The following is a 27820-nucleotide window of genomic DNA, read 5'->3' as shown; positions in this document are numbered from 1 at the left end:
ACATTCAGCATCATATGTTATGGCACAATCCCTCTCTGGTAGAGCAAACAATGGGACCATTATACAAGCTGACATATTTTTTGTTTCTAATATATTCTGCTTCTTTGTGTCTGTGTGTGCTTAAATAGCAGGCACAGATGTACTGTTTCCAAAGGTCTTTGACTTGTCATGAGAATACTGTCTTTACCAGTAAAATAAATTGATAACTAGTGACAATGTTAACTATTATACAAAGAACACAGCTCTGGTGGGCTTTGTTAGATTTTAAAGAAAAGGTGATTATTTCTTCTTTATGACAGTTTGAAAGGTCTGCCATGTGGATATGGAAAGATTTTGCTCATGAATATGCAGAGCAATGGCAACAGGCCGGGGAGGCAGATCTTCTCAGTGACCGTTGGCTGTGATTGAGGTAGGAGAAGAAATAAAACACAAGACAAACACAAAATGTACAAAACCAGCATGGGAGGTGGCTGTTAGAATATCCAATTGTGAGGATATTGTGCAATGTTGTATTTGGGCTATAATATCAAATTGATGACAGGCTTACAGGGAAAGCAGTGCCAGTGGGATGATGCACAGGGCATCGGGGTCAATGTAAGGCCACCAAATTCTTGAATATGGCTAGGGATTATTATTTGATGCTATGATCAAGTATGCTCTGAGCAGTGACCTCAGGAAAGTGGCCTATGACACAAGGCAATACTTTCTTATCAAGATTTGTTGAAATTTTTCTGGGAAGCATTCTGGTTTGCTGAAGAAAATTCATGTGGGTACTGCAGTGTGCTATAGAGCAGAGAAACGAATGAAAGAACAGAGAAAAAACACAGCAACAAAATGCCTACTTGTTATATTACAATGGCTTTTCAGAGGTTTTTCCTTTTATAATGTGAAAAATTATAAAAGGCATGCTTAGAGTAAGTCTTTTACTAGAACCTTTACATTTTTGCAGGTTTTTGCTTTAAAACGTACTCAAAAAGTTCTCCTACAGATCTCATGTTAAAATAATTTGGTATCTTCTCCAATCTAATTTAGGATGCTAGAAATATTTTGTGCAATGAGATTGGAAATTATCCATTTGCTCCCCGTAGAAAAGGCTATAAGTTCTCCCCTGATTGCAGTTCAGATCATGCTGCTAAACACCAATTTAGAACACAAATCAGGCTCCTTGTTGATTGCAGTTCAATTCATGCTGCTAAATACCAGTTCTCTGATCAGCAAGATGCTGCTCTGTGGGCTGTGACCTGGGCGTCCCAAAGCAATGGATGCCCAATTTTTACATAGGTTGCATTACTAAAATTAGGTCTGTCTTATCAAATCATAATTAAGGATATAATTCTTACCTGATCCTACAGCAAGTCTTCCCTTTTATATTCAAATGTTTTTAGTGACTCATCTAGAATTAGTGACAACTATGCATTCCTTCCGCACGTGTAAGATGCCTTTCCTTTAAATCATTGACTCTTGTTCAAATATCTATGACATCCTTAATGCATTTAATCTTCCTCCTGTTTAGAAGACTTTTTCTTAGATTAATTCTTTCTCAGGTTGCTGAACATTTTTTGATTTTCCTTACTGATCAAAATGCTAATGGTCTTCACAATTGGTCTTCAGGTCAGAGTGAAAGAAAGAGCAAGACTTTCCTAAAACCTAGACCCCATGCCACCATCTTGCTGATGAAGCATCTTTTTTCTGTCCTTGACTGTTAAATCCTGCCTGGTACTGCACAGCCATTGTTACCCCATTTCACATCATTTGGTTCCAGGCACTGCCCCAGGGCTGTTTTTCCCTGCCCAGTGTCCTGTTCATCACCTCCAGTCCCAGCACTCTGCAAACTGGGAGCAGTGCTCTGTAACCCCTCTTTATGGCAGACTCACTTCTCAAAACAAGCTCCTCAGTGAAATCAGCCCCTTTTCCACCACAGAAATCTCTAGGACAGAGCATGAAAGGTTCCTCTGTTCATTCTTTGATCCAGGGTGAAAGGTGGTGCATGACAGAAGCTGCTACTGCTAAATGCAGAGGGTTTATTCTTGTCAGGTGGGCTTTGTACATCTTCCCATCCTCCACTTCCACATTGCTTTTAAAATGTCAAATGAATTCTGTTGCATATTTAGGAACCATAGAGATACCTTGACATGTTTAGGAAGACTTGGCCTTTGTACTTCTTCCAGTTCTCTGCTCCATCATCCTGTTCTTATTGTACCTGTGCAGCTTTCCTTAGGTGTTTCTCAGCCTGGTTCTTCCTGATCTTCACATTTAAAGCAGCTAAACTCCATCCCATGCTCCTACCTTATTCCTAATCTGACTTTATGTCCATTCTGCCTCTGTTGACTAATGTTCTTAAAAATACAGAATATGTAATAAAAACCAGCTTTTTAAAAGGAACAGGTATCCAGGCAAAGCAAGGAAGTACAAAAAATATCTGATTCTTTTTGGAACCTTTCTGCACTACTCTTCGGATTAATAAACCTGCTTTACTTTGTATGTTTTCAAATTGCTGAGAATTTATTATACAGCATGTTAAAAAAAAAAAAATACAACTTACTGAAATCCAGCAGAGACTTGGATGGGACAGACCCTAAATTGAATGAAAGATGGAATATGATAATAAAGGAGACTGCAACCAAGTTTGCTTTGTCACAGCAATTTCTAATCAATCCTTGTGCATCATGTGGTCATATTTGTAATGAAAATATTCTCATGAAATAAGGAAAAAAATAAAGTATTCGTTCAGAAGCACCTATCAGCTGCACGTACTGTATTAACAGAAAAACTGATACACCTAATCAGGGGTTCACATTTCAAACCAGGAGGCCTAACAGCTTCTGAGATATAAGTAAATGAAAATTCATGATTCTGTATTGTGCCCAAGAGCCAACTTTACTGCTATTGCCATATAATTATTTATAGCTGCAAACTATCAAATGGGATTGCTTACCACCACCTTACTACATGTGGTAATTGATGTGAAGTGAGGCATTGCGTCCCCGGCTGACCCCAGCATCCTGAACGTCAGATGGATTTTATCTAACTCAATTATGATTGATATTATCAAAATCCGTGGAGCACGACATGGTATAAGGGGCTTTCTAAGTGTATCTATTGATTGTTTCTCTGTGTCTGTGTGTGTGTGTGCATGTGTTTCTCAAGGCTGTGGAAATGGAGTTGTCTCTGGGGAAAAGAAGAGCAGTATTACTAACAATTTCCACGTGTAAATATATATTTCTGATGGCTTAACTTGCCCTCGTTGCCTCATAGGGATTGCTGGAACTTGTACTACAAAACCCTTGGTTGACTGGCAGAGAATTTTGCTACAGTAAGAAAATTTTGCCAGTATGGTTGTTGGGGTTGAAAAGCAAAATGTTCTGTGATCTGCTTCACTGAGACTAGAGCAGGACAATAACTGGTGTGTTCCAGTTCTGGCCATTCCTGCACTCCACTGCAGCCCAGCAGAGCTCTGTGCAAGCACCTAGCCCTACAGACTGGCTCCTGCAGATGTCTGCAAAACCAGGCATAAGGCTGCAGCAATGAAATGAAGCTTTCCCCATGGCAGTTTTACTGCTTCCAGCAATCTGGAGTTCAGGGGCTGCTGTTTACACCTGCATCATTGTGTTCAATAATCTCTGATGGACGTTTCTTGTCTGAACTTTCTCCAGGCATCTTCTGAACCCACACACAATTTTACCTTCCAAATATAGTACAAAGGTCTGTTTTGATAAGATAGGAAACGTGTAAAGTGATATGTATTTCTACATACCTGCTGTTTTGTGATTTCCCAGATTGCTCCCTAAGTGATGTAGTATTATCAGAAATGGTGACCATTCATTCCCAAACCACCTTTTCCATGTTAAGGAGTGTTTTTATAGACTCCTCACAAAATCTTCCTCAATCTTTCTTGTCCTTATCAAAGGAATCTTATCCAATTAATTTTTCAGCAACCTTTCCAAAATGTTGTTGTCATTATTATTTTTCTCTGTGTTATTCTCTAATACCACCTTTGAGATCAAACACAGAAAAGTATTCACCAGTCAGGGATGCTGTGTATAAATAACGTTTTTTCTGTTCCTCACCTAAGCATTGAGTTACTGTGTACTGTCCATAATTACTCACCCACTTTGCTAAGTGATAATAAATTATTCAGGGTGCCATACTGTGTTTCTGGTTTGGGGTATTGTTTTCTCTTCCCTTCCCCCCACCTGTGCAATGCTTACTTTTTGTCAGCATCTTGTCTCTTTGGCTGTTTTATCACCAAGTTGCTCAGAGATCCTTCGCCAAGCCTCGGTCAGTTTATGTTTTTACTGTCCTGGTAATGTTCTACTAGATATTAAATTGCCACCAGGATATGCACTCCTCCTTTTTTCTTAAATCAGTTGTGAATATGTTACAGCACAGGTCCCACTACAGAGCTCTATAGGAAGGTACATACCCTTCACTATGAAAAATCAATTATTTAGTCATCATTTAGTTACCAACATATAGGATGGATGAGTTCATATGCTGAAGAAGATGTTTCACTGCTCTGCTTGCCCTTTTTTTAAATTAGTTTTCAAGCTTTGTGGTGGCCTGGATGCAGCATAGCTCACTCAATAACAAATTTGGGAATTCCACAAGGCATCTTCCTGGTCTGTTCTGTGGACTTATTTTGTGAGGAGCATCCAAAAAGTCAATTCTTGCCCCATTCTAAAGTTGCAACAAAGGAATGTTCAATCACAGTGCAGCTGGAACAGGGTGGAACAGGGTGGAACAGGTTGTCCTCCAGGGATTTGTCAGCTGATAGGAATATCTATACAAAAGTTTTTTGTGAGGTTGCAATGGGAAATCTGGATGGCTTCTTAGGAAATAAGTTGTAATGCCAGGTATTGACACTTTAGAGCTTTTCAATCACTTCAGTAAAAGTTCTTGGTATTCTTATTAGCAAAGTACACATTTACTTTCTCTACAGAGTTTCTATAATGCTCCTTCTCTTTTTCACAGCCTCCTGGGGCTTTCCCAGTACGGCACGCAGCAGCCATAGGACTGACCTAAGCGCCCTGTTCTTTGCCTAAAGACAATATTTGGACTACAGGAAGTTAGTTTAGGAATGTTATCCCCTTCCCTGTAGAAATACAGTTAGGAGACTCCAAATGCATCCATACCCCAGCTATTGCCAGCTGTCAGACATTCCCTTTGAGTCTTGAGCTCCCTGTAGCTGTTACAGTATTATAGGAAAGGCACATTTGCTCTTCCACCCCACCAGAGCAGTCACACACCAGACCTTCTGAACAGAAGAGTCACGCCAGCCTTTAACCAGTGGTTATGTGGGAAAACAAAAAACAGTTGAAGGTGGTGCTGTGTAAGCAAAGCTTTCTCTTCTATAGCCATCAGCTTCTAGTGAGCTAAAGAAATAAGCATCGTTATTAGAAGATTCAATATCCATTTCACCACAAGAAACTCACAGAGCTATGAAGTTTCTTGCTAACTGTTCATTCTTAGAGAGATGTACATTTTCCCAATACATCTGGAAATGTAAAAGAATACCCACAAGAATACTATAATGCACTACCCAAGACATGTTGACAGCATGCTTACTTTATATTTCTCTCCTCAGAAAAGCGATATGCTGCTAATTCTATTGCTACTGTTACTTAAACCCAAGTGGATAGTATTTATTTGGGTAGTATCCTCAATATCATCCAAGTTTGCTTATCTACTCAATCACAATTTATGTATTTTCCTTTCGCAAAACTTATATCTCAATTAAAGATCTCTTTCTCATTTTTTGTTGGGGTTTTATGATTTTTTTAATGTTAAAGACTACTGCCTAACATGGGAAATGGATTAAGTTGGGTGTCCTGATTTTGGTCATCCAGAGGAAACCAGTCTGTCTTTGAGTGAGCTTCCAAAGACAAGATGTTTATATCACACCTTAATTTTGGCTCCGAGTGTAGGAGACAAAGTAGGCACCTGGCCATGGGATTCTCCAGCACTGCAGCCCAGGTAACTTTCATGCTTCTACAGCATCTGACATGGAGTTCACCTGCTAGTGACTGACCCAGTGTTTAACAGCAATTCACCACTGGAAATAGTCTTTGAAATTCATAAATTCAAGGCAAGCCTGGTTTATGGGGACTGATAATGCTGTATTAGTTGCTGGAAGTTAATGAGGTCCTGTGTTTGAGTACAACCAGATTAAAATGAAAAACGAACCACATTACATTCTGTTTCGACAATTATTATCAGTTGGTTGTAATATAAATATGCAAATTTCTCAGCTTGAACTTTAACATCCTCTGTAGAGACCATTCATCTCTTTAAAGTATTAATTTAAGTTGTAAAAGGATCCATACATCATTGCATGTCATTTTGAAAACAAATATTAATCAATTTTACACTCTGAATTGCCACTGTGCAAGTGTAATGTCCATTATTTTGGAGCAAGTCAGTGGCAAGAAATTTACATATTCATTCTTGGCTTAAGAAATCATATGATAATACAAGTACAACACAAGAAATTCAAAAGACTTAAGACCTTATCATCATCTATTCAATGGCAAAAAGCCTGCCTTTGCATTCTCAATGCATTGGTATGCAGATTAGGAATATGTTTCTCATTCCTATCAGTATAACCTTGAAAGCTGGTGACAGCTGAAGTGTAGTCATAAGTTTTCTCTTCCAAGAGAAAAAACAGAAAGAAAAAGAGGCAATGAGTGTAAAGGATACAGCAATTTCAAGTTTTATGATAAGCTTTTTGATAGTGTATCTGAGTAGTTAGACTGTACTATGTGGGTATGTAGCTTGAAAGTGTGTTATGTCTGGATTTAGCTAGAATTGTAACTGCAAGTACATCTCTGCTACTAAACTAAAGTTGATATTTCTGATATGAGAGTTAAACCTGTCTTTTTATTAGCTAACACTACAGGAAATAGTTGCAGGTGTTTGCATGTTAAATATTGTCAAGGACACCAATTTTTGATCCCTGCTGTCTCCCAGAGAAAGGAGGCAGTTTCCAGTTGGTAAACAAGCAGTGCCAGGCAAAGCCTTGCTGAAAGCCTTGTCCTACTGAAACAAACTGAAGCCAAGTCTGCAGTCCAGGTAGTTTGCAGGCTTCTTCTGTGGGAATCACAGCTACTGAAGTCTTGCTTTGCAGTCAGAATTGAAACGAGCAAAGACAGAGGATAGGTGGAGCTTTGCTAATGCTTTAAGTGTAAGTCCTCACTCAGCAGTGGCTGTTTTTTCTCAGGTTTGAGTGTGTCAGTGATGAAGGTGAATCCCAGCTGATGCCAATGAGAATGCTGATTCCACTTGAGAAAAGCAAATTGCTCTTCTGGATAGAGCTGGAGACTCCAGAAGTGCCATTCCTGAGCTCCAGGATGACACATCAAGAAAAGAACAGCAGTGCAGGTGTCCCCCTCATAACTACCTCACCTTTGCTAATTATGCAGTAGCAGGTTCTGAGATAATTGGCCTGGCAGAGGTTATACGTAAGCTCCCTCTAGTGGATTATTAAACAGGAATTTGTAAAAGCACATCTTTTCTCTGACCATTTTCTGTCACTCCAGGTGCACGGGAGACTGCCATAAGCATCATGCTGCTCCATGGAGCGAGCTCTTGTTGTCTGGCCCTGCTTGCTGCCTCAGGAAAGTCTGTGGAAAAGTTCTGCCTGTACACCTGCAGTTATAAGACGAGACAACTGCAGCACTTTTTGGCAGGGCTTGCTGTTCTTCGCTTCTTGGCAGGGTCAGTTTGATTGCTGCTTCAGAATACTGATGTTTCTTAATCATCTGCATTTGTTTTCTGGTTAAGTGAATGGGTGAAGACTTTGCCACACTCCTCCATCAATCCAACACGATGGGAGAGGAGAGTTGGAGCAGAACACACACTCTTTCACAAATTTGTCATTATAGCACAATCAGATCATTAGTACCTACCCTGATCTTGCACAGGCTAATTCTATACTCCTGAAAAAAAGTACACTTGGTTACAGTGCTGTCTCTCTGTCCCCCTGGGTGTTTACTCAGACCAAAACTGCAAAGGCAATGTGCAAGACACTCGTGTTCCTTGTTTGCACAGCTCACGCAGGTCAGAGGAAAATCATAAAGAGGACACGTGCAAGTGGCCAGATTAAAATGCAACAGTACATCAGATATGTCAACTGGATTTAGGATTATAACAGACACATAAGCAATTAGGGTATTTGCTAGTTCAAAATACTCACATGAATGAACCCACATTATCTTCTGAAAAGCATAATAATATGTAATTGCAGTAACAATTCCTCTTCCATTATGTCCCAGACATCAACATTCTATAATATCCTGCACAACTGATTGCAGGCAAACCCTCGGTAAGAGAAATACTCCCAGATGTGGTAATGTCCCAACACTGTGGCTGCTACCTAATATTAAAGAATTACAGTAGAAATGTTTCAATAAGAAAGTAGAAGCATTTCAGTTTTTATGTGGCATAGATTGCCACAGACACTGCCAAGCAGCTTTATAGAGTTCTAAATCTTCATTCAATGCCCCTTTACATCATTTGAATGAAGATTTAAGCCTCAATAAAACTTTCTGAGTGCTTGTGGCCATCTTTGCTGTGTAGTAATCAAAGTGGGGTGCAAGCAGATGAATGCACTGTAGTGCTTCTAATGATCAACACTATATCTAGTGACATTTTCCTTTGTAAGATGAGTTGTCTTCAAGGCTGTTTTCATGGATGGTGCAGCAGTACACATGGAAACAGGCATTTATATGCAGGTTTTATGCAATCCTTTAAAAGATTGCTTTGAGAGTTGTGAGGATTTTTGTTCCTTTTCCCTCTGTGCAATGTTAATTTGCTCTATAGCTATTTTGAATTAATTTATTATATGGAAGATATTTGGGAGAAAAAGAATGAAAAATAAATGAAAGCTAATAATTAAAGGGTGACTTTCCACAACACTACAGCTGCATTTCCTTGTTTACTTATCAATCTCCTACTGTAATTAAGATATTGCAGTGCAATGAGTTGTGGCATTGAATTAGAAGCTCAAATGAAAATCAGCTTCTAGTTAAGATATCAGCTGGGAAATTCAACGCATGCTGGTGCATAAGCACAGACACAAGGTATGACTGAGTGGAATTTGAAAGAAACTTTGCTGTGAGAAGATGCCATTGATGAAGTACATGTTTTGTTTCAAAAATACGGACACTCATTCAGGAAAGCTTTGTAAAAGAAATAGCCAGTCAGTGAATTGTGAAGAGGATTTGGTGTTTGAATCCTCCTGCAGAGGAAGGTGTGGGACCATTCTGTGGATCTGAGCATCCACAAAGTTCCACAAATGGAAAGGAAAGTACAACTTCTCTCTTGAAGTTTAGATTCCCACCACAAGGTGTTTATTTTTCATTATGTTTACTTTACATAAAGGATTTCTGTTAAAGATTAAAGTCTCTGAATTGCTCCCCTTGAGCTGCTACCTTCAAAGAGGGATCTGCCTGGACCCATATAGCTCTGTATCAGAAATTTGGTGTAGAACTGTCTCTGTTAAATGCATTTTCTGGATACTTTAGCAACATCATTCTTCCTATTGAAAAATAGCAAAATGCAAATTTTTATTTGTAGGGATACTAAGAACATAACGTGGCAACTACTTTCTGTGAAGCATGCAATTGTTTCTGTGTAATCCTTAAAAGATACAAATAAAAAATATTAGAAGTAGATCTTATTTAGAGAAACTGAAGCTGCCAGCACTTTGTAAAAGCAGTAGTACCAGTGTGAAAATCAAGCTCAAATTTTTCCCCCTAATTTTTAGTAAGAATTTTAAAGAAAACCAAATGTGGAAATTGCTCAGCTCATCTCCTCTGGGGAGTCAAGCTGTTTCTGGTTCTGAAAAAGGCAGCAGCTGACCTGCAAGGGGAATGCACTGGTTACCAAGACACTCAAAAATGGGCTTCTCACATGCTCATGATGGAGCTCTTCCAGGTTTTGTGAAAAAGATTTCAGGTTTTACTAAATCAAGTGGAGACAAGCTGATTATTTGGCCTTGTTTTGGAGGAAATTGTCTCATCTCCAGTTCCTTCGTCAAGAGATGCAAAACTGGAGGAGCTCCATAGAAGAGAGACCCTCCTCAGAGCACCGGGGGGGGTGCCCCCCTTGGACAAGAAGGGGCAGCAGTAGCCCATCCTTGCCCTTGCTGGTTTCTGGCTCAAAAGGTTAACACATTGACCTGAAGTCACACTTACTGTTTCAAGTTAAATTGAACTATAGTTTTCAGCACATAAAATATGCAGGATCTGAACTGTAAGAAAATGAAGGCCTCATTCTCTAAAACACCATAGCCTTATCAAAATTTGCAGAGTTGTCTCAGCTTTCACCAACAGAAAATCTCTAGGCTCAGTCTAGACATTTGCAGCTGAAGGATCAGAGTAAAACTCAGAAAAAGAGGTATATTTCCCTTTTGGCTTGGAAATCAGAACGGAGTTTAACATAATTTCCAAATGATTGATCCCAAGCAATAGGTTAGGAGGGGGATGTTTTGAGCAATATTGGCCCTCTCTTTCCCTTGTATTTCTTTGTAAATAACATATTATCTATGTTAAGGCAAACTGAATCTATTAGACAATTACCTAAGGGGATTGTGAAAGTGGGGTCTGCATTATAAAGCACGTGAAGTTATGACAGCTGTGACCCCAGAGGAATCAAGGCTGAATAAAGACTGTCTCCATTGCAGACAAATGATGATAAAGTGATCCTTTTAGCCAGCAGTCAATGGAACCTGACAAGGCCAAACCTCCAACTAATGAACAGCCCAACCTTTGCTACCAGGGAGATGTACTGAAAGTTTAATCTCAATAAGCATCAAAATACATTTGGCCAAACATTTTTAACAAAAGAGTGGCACATATCATTAAATGGCCGTGAAGTTAGATGAGTGAGGAGGAAAATAGGAGCATGGGGGTGTATGTTCTTACTGTATCACAGGTGCACAAAATTGCCTTGATAGAACAATATCTTATTTTTCTTCTAAAATTGAATTTCAGATGGTACCTACGTCACACAGACCTAATAATACAGAAAGCAATTGTCTCAATGATTCCTATTAAATCTGTGCATTTCCAGATCCTTATAGAGTAATGTCAGTTACAGAACAATGTCAGGCTGACGGACGCAGCACAGCGTTAAAGAAAAAAAATCATGCACACAATAGGCCAGCTGCACATTAATAAATATGTAATGTTTGATTAAAAATATGGATCGTATTTTTCCCCCCAATTGCTGACTACCCCTAAGGCAGAAGATGTGATCTGGCTCCCACTGATGGGTTTATTTCTTGCTTGCTTTGAAAATACAAACTAAAATGTTTTCCTGTCCCAGCTGTTTCCCATTGTTCATGTTTATCAGCTCAAAGGGTGAACGGAGGAATAAAAAATACGCTCGCATTTCAAATGTGCCAGTCAGTCAATCTATTGTTAAAAGAAGAAAGCCTAATTGTCTGTGCTGGCAAACTTCTTTTTGGTGAATGTCCAGTTTTTAAGAAAAGCTATTCAGCTGTGCCATTTGTTTAATACATGCATAAAAAAGCACATAAAATCACAAGTTTTCTGCGGGATGGGATGGGATGGGGGTGGGGGAAATCACATTTCTAAGTTATATCCTTGAAACACTCAAGTGGTGGCCTAAGTAGTAGTCCATGGATTACCTTTCTGGTTATTTATTGGTCTGAATTAGTGGCTTAAAAGGAATTTTCATGGAATAAGAGCTAATGCCCTAAGACTGAAATTGTCCTTCTCCAAATCTTACATTTTACTTCTTTAAGAAGCAGCACTTCTTCCAGATTGGATCCCCAATGCAGGGGTGAAAGTCTTCCCCAGTTACATTCACAAGAGTTTTATGTTTTAATTTAAGCTCCTACTCTTCTTCATTTCTTCAGATCCTCATACTAACACAAAATGGGAATCAGGATGGGGAGAGAGCAGGAAGTCCTTTCCTGCATGGGAGAATCTTCTGTTTGTCCCCAGCTCTTGTGATAATTACGCAGCTCTATCCTGTCTTTGATTTGCTCTCCAGCTTTCTAACCAAGCCCAGTTATCAGAAATGACACTCATTTTATGCCATGCAAATTAGCAAATATTTAACTCACAGACTACTATATTGACCAGGACTGTGTTAGTCCATCTTTCTGTGGCTAGTGCTGTTGTTCTTTGAAAGCTTTTTGAGGAAAGGCTCATGTTTAGTTCCTCAGTTGTACAGCACCAAGTGCAAAACATTCTTACAATCTGAAAAATTTTTAAAAAATCATTAATATAACAAATTACATTTTCCAGTTTTTTTCTTCTTTTTGATGGGGGAAGAAACAAGTAAGTGGCATTGTCATCCAGCTATCACCCCCTTGTGACACTGAGATGTCACTCACAGCAAATTGTACAGATCTTTCTTCCATGAGGAGTTCAATAACTCCTCATGACATCTAAATTACCATTCCTGGGTGTCTGGGTTAACACCTCACAGGAATGAATAAGGCAATAAGGTAATTGTCCCAAGTGCCCTGCACATCCAGGTATCTGCTTTGGTCATCCTGGGCTCATATTTGCCTGGAAGTTTGAGAGCCCCATACTTCCTAAAATTGGAAATTGAGCATCTGGGGATGAGCTACCTCACCCACTAAGGCGAGGACTTGGGATTTTTCTACATCTGCCTTTATTAAAAGTTACTGGCACATGTGAATGTACTTCATACTGGAAAGCACAGTGACCCCCACCCTCACCTGCCCCCCATGACCAGCCATTTCAGAAACTTCACTGACTGTTGATTCATTGATTTGGTAGAATAAAAATTTTAGAGACTAATTCCAGAGAATTATTCCAGGGGGTTATTAAACCAAAGGAGAATTACTAAAATAAACAATTGACATGCAGGTGGAAGGGAAGCAGTCAGGAAGAAATGCCATGTGGCTGAATTTTAGCAATTTATTTGGAAGACTTCTGTCTTTGTCTTGGGGATTTGTGCCTGAAACACCAGGCACACAGCTGTGGAAGGACAGTGCACCCTGTGACAGCAGACACCAGGGGAAGGCCCCCCAGGGGACAGTTTGGTGACAGAGAAGCAAACAGATGGGAAGGGGTGCAAGAGGGGCCTGCAAACTCTCCTGGGGAAGCACCAGCCCTCCGCAGTTCTCCAGGAGCTCCAGTGCTGGAGCTGCTGCAAACAGACTCAGCCTCTTTCTCTTTGTGAAAATTGTGGACAACAGTGTTCTCTTCTGTAAACCATTCATACTGCCACAGCTGGACAACAAGCAACAGGGAACTCTGGAGATACACAGGGCAATTTCTTTAAACCTTCTATTAATATCCTGCAGCCCCACTATTAAATTGTAGCAGACTTCTCCATTAAAGATGAAGAAATATTTTGGTTTAAATTTGATAATCAATGATCTGCTTAGAAGGCTTCAGTTAGCAGGTATGAACTGTTTATCACATCAAATCTACTGGATCTGGGCAGATTTTACTGTTTTTTGGGTTTTTTTGTTTGTTTTTTTTTCTAGAAAAGAAATTGAATTTTTAAAAATAGCAGCCTAGAGTCCTATGACTCTGAATTGACACTTAGGGTTTGATCCAATTTGCTTACTAGGATTTCTCTGCAGTTGATATGGTGACATAACATTAGGAAATTTCTTAAGATCTGGTAAAGCACAAAGCAGTGGCTCTCCTGAAAACACACACTCATCATTACACTGATTTATACAAACTGAAACTCTGGGTGTTGCTGGCTGGGGATGTTCCAGCAACAGAGATGCAGGACAGATGTCCATTGTCCTGTGATTTGTGTAATCTCTTGCTCTAGTCAGTGCAGACATAAAACAAGAGCAGATCCATGTGGAACAGGGCAGTTGGTGTGTGCTCGGGCCCAGGTCAGAGAGGAGCAAATTGTGACTCACCTGTCAGCCAATACCACCAACGTGAACCTGCCTTCCCAAGTCCAGCAGAGACCTCCTGGTTTGTCACAGGAAATGGCAAGTCCATGAGATCAGCAAGTGCTGGAAATTGCGACTCCCCCAGCACCATTCTGGCACAGGTTCTGCAGGCACAGCCATGAAATGGTGAGCCCACATGGAATTCACTGGCCTTCCAAAGCAGAGAGGAGTCTGGTATTTATTAAGTATATTAGCTATTTTTAAGCCTTGACTATTCCAAAGCTGATCCACAGGTGCAAGTCCAGCTCCTACTAGGAGCACTCCAAGGTAAATCCCTGTCTGAATAAATGGCACCTTATTTTAGCCAGACACTGTTTTCCAGTAGGGGAAAAGAATTCTTTTTCAGCTGATCCTTCCTTGGTTTAAAATAATATTTATTCACAATACTTCTTCCTTTAATTATTTTTCCTTTTTTTTTTTTTTTTTTTTTTTTTTTTTTGTAAAAAGAGGTAATTTTCTCAGTATGAAGCTTTTCTGTATTCTTTGTCCTTTGGGAGACAAAATAATTGGAAAGACTTGGCAGAATTACTAATATTCTTCGACTTGTAATTGTCTAACATCTTAGCGTTCGAGATGGAAATCTGGAAAATCAATACATTATGATGTGCCCCGAGCCAAATTAATATAATGTTAACATGGTGGTTTGAAACTGTTTGAAATGCCCGTTTGAAATCCTGCATATCTACATCTAATGATTCAGAAGCTGGTAGCAGAGGGTGGTAGGGTGCTCTGTCTTCCTGGATAAATCTGTCTCTTCCTGGCTCTATGCTGTTTTCACTCCGACAGGCAGGCAAGAACTTCTGCTGTGACTCATTTTCCTTCAGTGGCCCAGAGCTTTTCAAAGAATTCTGGAGGAGACAAGAAAACACCATGCATTGATTAACAGACCACATTGACAATACCTTCTTAAAATTATATTTAGCAGTTTCTCCTGTAAAATAAACTTATTTCAAAAAAAGTGCTCAGTAGAGGATGGAGCATTGGGCATGACAGTTCAGGCACTATTTTATTACCATAACAATTCTCTGCATCTGACATACTCTCCATGACAGCATCCATATTATTCACTGTACAACAACTTTGCACAACAGAATTTACACCCTAGAGCAAAACTTTGAATTTGATTGTAATGTTACTGAATGTAATGTTACTGAATGTAATGTACTATAAAAAAACCACTGTCGCATCTTCTTAAAATTTAAAATATGAAGTGCAGCATAGGCGGGGACTTTTGAATGTAATTAGCACTAATGCAGGTCTCTCAAATCAAGAAATCTGTTTTCCTCTAGCTCTGTTTCATTCCCGGTTGTGTTCTTAGACTTTTGTAGAATGCAGCAAATGAAGCCCATGTCATGCTTTATATCATTTTCCTACTGCCATCAGGAAGTAAAGTTTTTGTATAGGCTTGTGGACCATCTGTTAGATAAGAAATGTGCAGAGGGCTGAAAAAACCACTGCTTTTCTTGGCTTCTGTGCTGCTTTCCTTGTAGATAGCAGGCACTGTTTTGTTTTGTGCAATATGCTATAGTATTTGCAGTAAGAAGAACAATTAATTTCCTCAGAAATCATGGCCACGCACCCAAAGTGAAGACTTTTGACATTCCATAATAGGCGTTATGTATAGTGGGTGTCAAGAGCTGCCTAGATATGCTGATAATGAGCCATACTTTTGAGGAGTCATAATCAATCATTCTTCATTTAGAAAGTCAGATTCATCAGCCTGTCATCAAAATGTCATAACCCATTGATCTCACATTGCAATCAAGGAATCTTGACTCTTATTAATGGCATTCAGTTATGCCAGGAACATCAGTAATCATTTTATCTTTTATGATAATTTTATCATTTTAGTGGTATCATTTAAAACACTGAAGTTGCTGACTAAATCCATTCATCCTTTTCTTAATCCCCATTAATAGTTACTACCAACTCTAACATAGCTGTTTTAAAACTTCCAATTATTTTAGATCCAATATGAGCTGCGAATGGAAATAAATAAGAAAAAACACCTGTGAGTCAGAAAGACCTGAGTGGATTGGATTCCCTTCTGAGGGTCATTCTACCTCTGCTCTCATAGTTGGTGATGTCAACACAATCTTTTAAAGAAGTTACTTCCTGTTATCTCAGTGCTGCCCATCTGTTATTCCTGTATCTCCCGATGACATGTCACCAGCGGTAGTGACAATTTCTTATCCACTGCTGTCAGAAAAAGAATAGCTTAGGAGCTTGGAAACAAATTTCAAACTAAAAGTTGCTTTGAAGTTTGATCTGCTATTCAGTGAAGCACAGTGTAGAAGAAATAGTAAACATGTCAAGATAAAGGAAGGAAAAAAGGGAGCGAGAACAGTGGAGCAGGATAGAGATGAGCTGCATTTGCATACATTTCCAATGTGCCTTTCAGGCACAGATACTTAAGAGATGCATAGCCCTGTTGCCATGTGGGATTTTAATCTGTAGTTTAGGAGCAGGGAACATACATTGTCTGGTTGAAGTAATTGTTGAAGACAGAGACTAATCTTTTTATTTTTGGGACATTTTCTGCGATACAGGATTTTACAGCAAAACTCTTCCAACACATGGGAATAATCAGGACTCTTCTGTTAATGCTAAAAGGATTTGTTCCCATTTTCACTTTAAATTTTAGAAATCTAAAATTACTGTATGATTCAGAGGAAAAAAAGGGTAACAGTAGAACACTATACAGCATGTGATTATTTTCAAACACATTACTTTTAATAAAATCAAACAACCCCATGGAAAGTTTCATGCTTGATAAAGAGTTATTTCCTAGTAGGAGAGTATCCAAATGGGAATTTTTACCTGGTCTAATAATTGCAAATTAACTGGGATCAGGTTTGCAAAGTCCTAGGAGCCCATTCTTGGCAGCCAGCTCCCTGCAAAGCTCTTCGTCACAGCAACAAGTTTGTGGAATCAAGCCCTTTGTTTGGATCAGTGCTCATCCCTTCAGGCACAGCTAATTGGCTAATTCAATCACACTGGCTATTTAATTAATAAGGAAGCCCAAAATTCCACATGAGATGAAAGGATGAAGAGCCCAGGAATGGCCCTTGATAATAATAAAAGATAATTACAACCAAGAATTGCATTATTCAGACTTTGTTATTGACATGATAAGCACTGCCATATGCCACGCAAGCTGTGATATGCACCCCACTGCTCCGAGGTGCAGCAAAGCTCTGAGGTGCCACTGCTCGCTGCATCTCCATGAAAATGTGGCTTCAGGTGAGGAACTGAACACCGTGAAACCAGAAAAAAACAAAACTTCCCAGCAGTAATGAGGGGAAAGCAGCCTGGCCACTCGGCTACCTGTGTTCAGGTAGAGCAGTAGCACTTGTAAGAGTCATTTTTCTGTTTAGAAAAAACAGGGATCTGAAATACCAGATGCATCTTGAGGGCATCAGGGTGCTGCATGGGGGAAAAAACCCAGTGTGTTGTATTATTTGTATTATTATGTTTATTAGGAAAACTAGGTTTCCTATAGAGACAGGTTGTTTAGCAGGACCTACTGGGAAAGGGATGGGGAACTACACTGAAGAGCAGATTCCCAAAATAGACAACAGAAGTTTCTGCCAGAATGAAGAATTTCCACAGAAATTAGGTCCTACTTTCTTTACACAATGCAAAGAAGTGTCTGCTGATCCCAGTAATGCAAAATGTATGGGGTGCCTGCAAGACACTGGGCAGAAAGGAAAATAACAAGACTACGTCACCTGCTGCACCACTTTCCTCCCAAATCATTATTTTATGTGCTAGCTCCTAAAGACAACCAAGTTCTTGGGAACTAGAATTAGAAAATGTAGATAAGGCATGGGCTTGTTTTCTGGTTCCACCTTTCAATTCCTGTGGACCTGGGGCACACAGAATGTTGCAGTGGGTCCTGTTCTGTCTCCTGTGATTTATCTCTTCAGACTGTGCATTTCAAACGTGGAGACCACGTCCTCATCTGGGTATAGCATAAAAAGTCCCCAATATGATTAGGCTTTTTCAGTTAAAATTAAAAGTTTTATAAAATCTTCCCCTATTCTTAAAGAGTTCCAGAGTTTTATTGCTCGTTAAAAGTCCGTGTCTGAGAAGCAAAACGCGTTTGATTTGTAATGAATGTAACCCTTCAGTAAGATCACAGCTGTAACGTTACAGAATCAGTCATGTAAAGAACAGTCACTGGAAGAAAACCTGCCTTCTTTTTTTTTCTCTTTAACCTCAATAGAGCGGTTCTTTTGTTAATTACAGTTACTGCACACTGTGATATTGAAGTGCTCTGTTCTCAAACATATTCTTATTTATTTTAGTCCTTTTTTTCCCAGGTAATGAAATGTCAGAACCCTACTTTTTCTGGTTTTGTAGTATGTTGATCAAAGTGACCTTTGCTTTGCGGCAGACACAAATCAATATAGCGCTCTGCGGTATTTGACAGATAAAGGTGCAACATATAATAAATGGCAATCACTGACGAGGAGAGCAAGAAAATACCTGCCAACTTCAGTTCATACCAGCAATTTTCAGACAATGCCACATGTTATGTTCAAAGTAAAATTCATTCGTCCATCTAATAACAGAGGTGGGGGATATTAAAGGACTCAGTTTTGTTAAAGAAATGTTTCAACTCACAGTAATAATTCAGAGTCCAGTTCAGGTCTGTAGTGGTTGGTTGCAAGTAAAGTTATTACATTTTGAAGACAGGTTAGAAGAGCAATTTTCCTTGCCATAAAGGAAAAGACACACACACACACAGAGCTTTTGCCCAAGAAATGAAATAGTAATTATATACACCCATACAAACACAGTCTCTTATTATTTTTCACACACACACACACACACACACACACACACACCCCGACATTGTCTTAATATCCTAAAGCAGCTCTCCAGTGCAGTGTTTCACAGCTGAGTATTTGATTTTCTTGTATTCTATGTAACCTGCTGATAATTTATACACAAATGGAACAAATTTCTATTTAAATGCTTAATTACAAGTAGTGTCAGCAAAGTATCTGCTAGAGATTTGAAGTCAAGAAAGCACCTATATTTTCTTCTCCTCACAGGAAACTATTTTTATATTGTAACTGAAAGGCCCTTTTATTTATCTGTTGTTCATGATATATGTAGCTTTACAACTTGCATTTAATGTTTATTTTCACAAGTGCTTTGCATGAAGCTGTTGACACACTTAAGGCAGAAAAAGGCCAATTCACAACATACTCGTGGCTGTTCAGAGCCATTTGACATGGTTCAGTGAAGACACAGCTAATTCATGAAGCCCAGGTGTCGATCATGTCCATGCAAGTGCCATGTGTGTCTGCCAGTGCATCACACCCTACCTGTGCAAAACCTAAGATTGAGATGCTGTGCTAACTTTTGATTAATATTGTCAGGATGTGACCCTTTGTTAGTACTAATGGTCAAATTCAGTGTTGAAGCTTACAGCTGAGCCTGAACTGTAAAGCCAGCGGATGTTCCAAAAGCAGAGCAGTCTGCAGGAGGGGGATTGCACACAGAGGGTCAGTTCAGGGGGTGACCAGAACACAGCATCTTGTACCAACATGCAACATGGGAAGGCCAGTTCCAGGAAATAAGTAAAGCAGCCCAAAACATTGTAGGAATCTCTTTTATCTGCTCCAGATTGTTTTCAATTTAGTGAACCTTTCATCACTTATCCTGGTCTTTCCCAATAGAAATATTATATTAATTACTTATATTCTTTTGTGATAAAATGAGAATTTCCCTCCTTCTGGTTAGTACTGTGCCATTTTTTTACTATTTTCTCACCCTTTCTTTATGAAAATTGAGTTTATCTCTGCTCTTTTTTTTTTTTTTGACAAGATATTGAACAGGAAGCAGATGTTTTTTGTCATTTGTCTGCAATAATGCCAGACCTTTTCCTAAGCTTTCCCAAGCTGCTGAATGCATGATTAACTTTAAACTGATCCTGCTTCTGTGTATCATTTTTCCTGTATCCTGTTGTGTTAAACTGTACCCATCATTACCTGCATCTTGTACCTCAGTTCACGTTAACCCATTCTGAATTTCTCACACTCTCAAACTTGTGCAAAACAGATTTCTATTATCATTATACATTTTATCACACAATATATTTTCTGAAATCAGTCACTTAGTGCTGGTCTGTAAGGAACTATCAATAGCTGATCTCTCCAGCCTGGAAAATGTAGTTATATAGTGCAGCAAAACTTTTTTCCTCATAGCACATCCTTGTTATTTCAAATGATGACTCCATACTAAGTTATCACAGCCTGGCATGTTGTCAGGTAATTTACAGCTATGAAAAGACCACATTAATTCCCCTCAAAGTTGTATGCAGTTGTTCTGCTGCTGTAAAGTGTGGCTTTAGTAAGGAGAGAGCCTCTAAACATCATAACTTTGCTGAGGGGGTTGTTACCCCAACTAGCAAATGCTCAACTGTGAGCAACAGATTTATTACCTGACATAATTAATGGCCTAGATAGTGACATTTCCCATATTATAGACAATAATGAATTATGAGCCCAGCTGCTAGCCTTCTCATTCACTGAAATCGGTTGATAAATATGTTTATTCGAGGTCAGCTTGGCCTCATCCATTAGAAATATTGTTTTTCTAAACATTACATTGATTTAATTTAACTCTAATCAATTTAAAATGGTTCTGACAATTAACAAAAGCTTCAAATATGACCTTAAAGTAATAGGATTCATTAGCTATGTTTAGGATTAAACTTATCCTAATAGGGCTATTTTTCTTCTGAGGGCATGTAGTAGGCCGACTGGTGGTCAGTCAAAATGAAATCAATTATTATAAATTATACAGTTTGGGTTGATTATGTCATGCCTGCTAATTTGTATAAATAAGGACCTCAAACAATAGAAGCCATTTATTAATAACTATCTGTGTCCCAACCTGTATCACGCTTTATGCTGCAGCTGCAGGATCATCTGTTACCCATGAAGTATTATATTCTCTACTGTTAGGCATATATGCTAATTAAACCCATAATTAATTGTAACAGTTATAGTTAAAGTCAAAATGCTGACAGCCTTTTTGGCCTATTATTCATGGTAATCTACTGATTCAAAAGGCAACGTAATCAACGCTTCCTGCACTAGCCAGGGGATCATGACACAATGGCAGCACCAGTGACAGCTGGCACCCACGGGTCTTCGGCCACAATAGGAAATATAAACCTCTAGAGCTGAAATGCCTCGCTATGAACAGCGGCCGTTGTTTTTCTGAGGGAAAATTAGGAGTGTAAGTCATATTCAAGAGCTGCCTCCCCAGTGCAGTGGTTAACAGAAGGGCACCAGAGCCCCAGAGAGCCCGCCCAGCCTTCCTGGGGCACCAGCAGCACTCGGGGCTGGTTCCATCCATCAAGGTCCTCCGTCTGTACCCCTCGCCAAACCCTTCCCCTTCAGGGAAGGCTTAGACTAGGGATGAGAATTGCTGGCCCTGTTCTCATTGAACTTGTGCCTGCTGGACAGTGGGCAGTGCCTGAAAGGTGTGTGCTGTCCCTGGGTGTCTTTCCTGCAGAAAGAGAGAACGTTCTCTCAGCCTGAGCAGGGAACATCTCCTTTCCCACTTACATCTGTCTGTGTAGCACCCTTTGAACCTGTGGGAAATGCCTTTTCTTTTGTTCCCAGGCACAGTGGTGGATTCCAGCAGCCCTGAGAGGACAGGGTGGAGAGAGAAGGACAAGGGGACAGTCTGACTATTGTCAGCAAAGATCCACAAACACTCTTCTGAGACTTGCTCTGGGGCAAGGGTTCTGTGTGGGCACAACTTGGGGTGCCTCTAGAGTGACCTGAGCTCTTCCGGAGGCCACCAAAGGCAGAAGAGGGAGTAAAGGCCAAATTAGTGGCCACTTTCAGCAGTGACACTCTGCAGCCCAGACGAGGGGCAGTGCCAGATGGGCCACCTGAACCTGTTGCATCCACAAGGTCTTGCCTCACTTTCCTCCTCAGTTTCAAGCCAGTCTGGTAATCTATCCCTGCATGGGGCCTCAGACCACAATCTCCTCCCAAGCTGTTCCTTCCATGGTCAGGCCTGCTCGTGGCCCATAGCGCTGCCAGGCCAGCAAGTTTATACATACACATCTTGAGATGTGCTGTGCTTAAACAAGGTTAGCCAGAGCCTCATAACTAAGATTTACACTGTCACTTACAGAGATGCCCATCCAATCCTATAACACATAAATTTATGGGCATCACAGCGAATTTTTTATTGTTAGAGCTCATACACAGTGTGTGCCCTTAGTGACACGTTTTTAAATAAAATATATTGTACTAGTGATTTCTAATGCTTAAAATAAAATAAAATAATAATCAACTTTTAGCTACAGTTTCCCCCTGGTTATTGAGCTGAACTTAATGACTGGCTGAAAAGTATTTGTCAACACAACAGCTGGAGAGCAACACTTTCTTGTGGCTTTATGTCACAGCATATGCCAGCCACTCAGAACATGTGATAATTCAACTGGAGCTGGTACTACAATAGCAGATGGGTTGAAGCATTGTTATTCTCACTCTAGCTCCCAGCCCTTGAGGGATCACTAAATAAAATCAAAGCAGATGGACCATTACAAGCTCATTTGTGTTCACTACAAGCACCTCAACCTCCAGTTGTGATATACTGCACCTTTGTATAAAATGACATGTATGGTAACATGGCCTAATGAAAATAGCATCAGACTTGGCAAGTGAGGAATGAGACTGGGAAATATGCACCGATCTATTTATCACTGAGTTCTTACCTTGCAGAAAGGTTCATTCCTGTCCCTCTCTCCCTGGTGCCCCCCGCCCACCCCCAATGTTTATCATAGTATTTTTCTCCATGTTTATAATTTAATTTCCTCACACTTGTCACAAGAACTAAGAGGCGGCTGTCAGTTCTGTAGGAGCCAAGCAGGGCTCCCAGCCCACGCAAAGACAGGACAAGTGCTACTAACCTGGACTGTAAAACTCATTCCTACACACCCCTGATCAATGTGCTAATCCAGGTGGCCCACAGGGGTCAAGGCTTTAGCACCTCCTGGCACTAATCCCTGCAGGGACCAGGACACCGTGTCCATGTCTCAGCCTGCCCTTGCCATGAGGTGCTCCACAACTCTGCACTTTTGAGCTTATGGGGACTTGGTGCACAGAACCAGCTGCTCCACTAAATCCCAGCACTTTTGTCTGCGAGGTCCCATTCAGTATCTCTGAGCAAACTCCCATGGTATGGAAGGCACCTGCTTCCCAAGGATGAAAGACACTGAAATTGTCCGTTTCCAGAGGAGGATCCTTTGGGGTCTGCTGACAGAGTTTGAACTGAAAGTCAGAGTTTGAACTGAAAAATTCTTCTTGCCATCCTCAGCCCAACATAAAATTAAAGGCACATCCAGTGCCTGCTTAAAAAATAAATCTTCTGAGCACCTTGTACAGCGATGCACCAGCAATGTCACCTGAAGGCTGTGTCCTACAGTTCCCATCCTGACCATCCTGCTCCAGGAGCTCCACAAGATGAAATATGGCAGAAAAGGTCTTGCTTCTCTTCATGACAACTGTGCTTCTCAACCACACAGACACAACATATGTCTGTGCAGGTAGTGACAATTCCCAAACTGAACTCCTCTTAAATGTGAGCTCTTTATATCTGTATCTATTTATTTTTCTGCTGTGTTTTAAACAGCTTCTGCCCTATTGCAGACACAGCTGCATTCAGTGCTAAACAGAATATGCTGTGAACTTATTCAAGGCTTGGAGGGTTCTGTTTTTTTCCTGTATAAACAGGAAAAGTGGGAGTAGACAGTGTCTGGGGAGAGTTAAATGCATTCTGTCTGCATGAAAGACCCATATAAGACTATCAAACTTTAGCAAAAGCTCTGTAGGTCACCTGGCTGCCATAGGTTTCCTCATCCAGCTGCTGCTGGGCTTTAAAGAGCCAGAGAGGTACAGCAGTGGAAAGCCAAAGAAATCACCTCATTTGGATTGATAAATACAGTTGAACTTCAGTGATAAATGCAGTTCAACTGCAGCATGCAGTTGAAAGACTTGTCCAGCTTTTTCTGTGAAACAGCCTCTTCCTGAATGTCTGAATTGTATAAAATGATGAATGGAGCAGATAATATTTCTCACCTGACCCAGAAAGTTCCGGGCAGCTGGGCAATGCAAGGACAGTGGTCCCAGGAGCATACTGCGTGCAGCTCGTGCCACATCCTGCTTTGTTTGTTCTTCCTGAGCACTTTCTGCTCAGTGCAGTGACTCATCCTAAACTGAATTGGTGAAACTCTGTCAGAGGTATGTGCAGGTCAGGTCAGGCAGCAGCACTGCCCCTTATCTGCTGGCCAGCTTTCCTATCAGCCAAACTAATTTGCTAAGATAATTCTGCTTCCTGCCATCTATTACAATAAATCAACCACTGTAGCTTCGTTGAATTCTCTGCCAACTGCTGCCCTTGAAAGTCTCAAACGGTGTGGGGGGCTGGGAGGGAAACCTGTACTCTTCTAAATATAAGAAAGCTTTAGATGAACAACTTGGAATCCTGGGCAATGCTGTATCTCCTCAGCCCCACATTAATGGTGTGCCAGAGCCAGCTCAGACTGAGGCAAACCCCAATGCATCAATCATTCATTCCTTTGAAAACGAGTTTTTGGAATGATGTGATCTTGGGTGGTAAAGCACATGTGGGTAAACACAAACGAGTGACACAGAGAGATAGAGAACATGAGCACCTGCTCAGGAAAGAGCCAGAGTAAAATGACAAGGATTGTGGTAGCTGTTGACGAAAGAAATAAAGGTGTTTCAATGCAATGGTAATTCTCTGACAATTAATTTTGAAGAGGAAAAAGATATTGAGGATGGGTGTGAACTGAAGAAACATGAAGCATCCCCAAGCATGCATACTACAGGAACAAGACTTCAGGGGGGGAACTGTATTCTGCTCTTCCTCATAGCAATATCAAATACTGAGTAGCAGTGATATTATAATTTCACAGCCACATTTAAAATTAGAAGATCCACTAGTTTATACCCTACTTGTACAGTTTTTGTTTAGATTAGATATTTAATAATGCAAATTTGTTGGGGTTTTAGGGGTTTTTTTAAGGGACCTCTATCCCTCATGAAACTTCAGCATTTTCTTATGAACTATCCAGAAGATCAGCACTGGTTTTGTAGCAGCTCTACTGGGATAAAACTCAGCCTGTACCAGTTAGGTTGCTGAAGGGAGTCAACTCCTTCCTCAGCAACACGGCTGGGTTCATTCAGTCAATCACCTGGCAGAAGGATGTTTAACCATAATTGCATATCCCCTCCCTGTCTTTAAATATTCAGAGGAAAAGTCACAGAAGAACTGATAATGTAACAATAATAATGGGGCTGAAGAACAGTATTATAGTGTGAACTCATCTATCCCTTGGTTTCATTTACATGTTTAACAGCTGCTTGTTTCTCCCTTATAGAAAGATCATTACCTGACTTGTAAGAAGAGAGGGGGAGTCTGTTCACCTTTGGGCAACTAGCTCTGCATTTATTAATAGTTTTTGCCCATCTCATTATACATTTAATTGCTGCATTATAATTTATTTATTCATTGATTTATTGTAACAGATGAGTAGAAACAAAATTACCTTTGCAAATTACTCTGATAGGTGGGAAGTTTGCATGGTTAAAAATACCCCAACATGCAGTGTGGAATGTGAGATGTTCCCCAGTGAATAAACATCTTCACACATAAGCAGGAGCAGAGTCAAACTGGTCTCATTACAAAGTGAAGGAAAATGCAGCCAACTTACATACTCTTTAAAAAATATATAATTGTAACTTCTACACAATTATCCTTACTTTCCCAGATGTCTCTGCTTCAAGGAACTGGGAATCAGCTGAAAAATGGAGGACAAAGAGGATGGAAAGCAAAGACTCATCAAAAATTAGAAAGCTAAAGGTGTAGGAAGTTTGCAGAGCACGTGGTGAAGCCAGGCCTGCCTTGCTGTCAGCGTGGGTGGGAGCTCCAGCTGGGGCAGCTCAGCCCCAGCACAGCCCCAGCAGCCACATGGAGCCATGGGAGTCAGGCACAGCCAGAGACAGAAAATACACACCTGGAATTAATTCCATTTTCAGTTATTAATACATATAGGGAAGAGTTAGACCCACAAAACCTCCATTTTTTTCGTCAATAAAAATAATGATTTCATAAAAGTGATTAGTAAATAACAATATCCACTATCGAATTTCTGCATACACAGATCGAGCAGCTGCAAAACTTGTCAGTTAGGGCCACAAAACGCAGCCTGGTTTTTGGTGGGGGTGGTGAGTTTTTTCTGTCCTTAATACCTGGAGGCTGCAGCAGCTGCCGGGGCGGTGGGACTCGTGCTGACCCGGTTCCTGATCTGGCAGGGGCAGGAGGAGCCTGGGGAGAGCCTGCAGGGCAGCCAGGGCTGGGGGAGGCCGAGCTGCAGCCGCCCCGGCTCCGCGGCTGCCCCGCTCCCCACGGAGCGCCTGGCTCTCCTCCGGGACGCTTCATCTCGCATGGAACTTTTGGCGTGAAAAATCATTACTACATTCGTGCTGGTGATATAGTTTTTCATCACCTTTCATCAGAGTGCTGCAATTACCCTGCGATTTCCTTGGCATTTTGCATCTGCCAGCAGTACCTGCTTTCACACGCGGGCACCATTCGGACCCAGCTCTCCCTGCCGGGCCCACAGGCGGTGCAGGGAGCCTGGCCCGGCCTGGGGATGGGGGGCACACTGCCCGCCAGCCCCGGGCAGCTCCGGCTCCGCGACAAAGCCGTGGGGACACAGCAGGACAGAGCGGGTCGGAGCGGGGACAGAGAGGGCACAGAGAGGGACACAGCAGCAGGGACACAGAACAGGGACAGAGAGGGACAGAGAGGGACACAGCAGCAGGGACACAGAACGGGGACAGAGAGGGACACAGCAGCAGGGACACAAAACGGGGACAGAGAGGGACAGAGAGGGACAGAGAGGGACACAGCAGCAGGGACACAGAACGGGGACAGAGAGGGGCACAGCAGCAGGGACATAGCGGGGCACAGCAGCAGGGACACAGCGGGGAGAGAGAGGGGACAGAGAGGGGCACAGCAGCAGGGACACAGCGGGCACGGAGCGGGGACAGAGAGGGGCACAGCAGAAGGGACACAGCGGGGACAGAGAGGGGCACAGCAGCAGGGACACGGCGGGGACACAGAGGGGCACAGCAGCAGGGACAGAGAGGGGCACAGCAGCAGGGGCACAGAGGGGCACAGCAGCAGGGGCACAGCAGCAGGGACACAGAACGGGGACAGAGAGGGGCACAGCGGGGACAGAGAGGGGCACAGCAGCAGGGGCACAGTGGGGACAGAGAGGGGCACAGCGGGGACAGAGAGGGGCACAGCAGCAGGGGCACAGGGGGCACAGCAGCAGGGGCACAGCAGCAGGGACACAGGGGGCACAGCAGCAGGGGCACAGGGGGGCACAGCAGCAGGGACAGAGAGGGGCACAGCAGCAGGGGCACAGCGGGCACAGCAGCAGGGACACAGGGGGGCACAGCAGCAGGGGCACAGGGGGGCACAGCAGCAGGACAGAGAGGGGCACAGCAGCAGGGACACAGGGGGGCACAGCAGCAGAGACAGAGAGGGGCACAGCAGCAGGGGCACAGCAGCAGGGGCACAGGGGGGCACAGCAGCAGGGACAGAGAGGGGCACAGCAGCAGGGGCACAGCAGCAGGGGCACAGGGGGGCACAGCAGCAGGGACAGAGAGGGGCACAGCAGCAGGGGCACAGCAGCAGGGGCACAGGGGGGCACAGCAGCAGGGACAGAGAGGGGCACAGCAGCAGGGGCACAGCAGCAGGGGCACAGGGGGGCACAGCAGCAGGGACAGAGAGGGGCACAGCAGCAGGGGCACAGCAGCAGGG

At 41.7% G+C, this 27820-nt stretch overlaps 1 long non-coding RNA gene across 3 annotated transcripts in view; it reads left to right on the top strand.

Moving 5' to 3' along the window:
* The window catches only part of LOC119705397, a 90713-nt gene that overhangs the window by 44806 nt on the left and 18087 nt on the right, over positions 1 to 27820 (top strand). For 2 of the 3 annotated variants that reach the window (XR_005258219.1, XR_005258221.1), the window contains one exon: positions 7217 to 7519. The exons of the other annotated variant lie outside the window; for it this stretch is intronic. This is a non-coding gene — a long non-coding RNA (uncharacterized LOC119705397). Of the gene's footprint in view, positions 1 to 7216; positions 7520 to 27820 lie in introns of those variants that run through there. 3 annotated transcript variants of the gene reach the window in all.

The sequence above is a fragment of the Motacilla alba genome, chromosome 11 (genome assembly GCF_015832195.1).
Source record: "Motacilla alba alba isolate MOTALB_02 chromosome 11, Motacilla_alba_V1.0_pri, whole genome shotgun sequence".
Lineage (NCBI taxonomy): Eukaryota > Metazoa > Chordata > Aves > Passeriformes > Motacillidae > Motacilla > Motacilla alba.
Note: the sequence above shows the minus strand (reverse complement) of the source record. Positions and strands in the feature narration are given on the sequence as shown.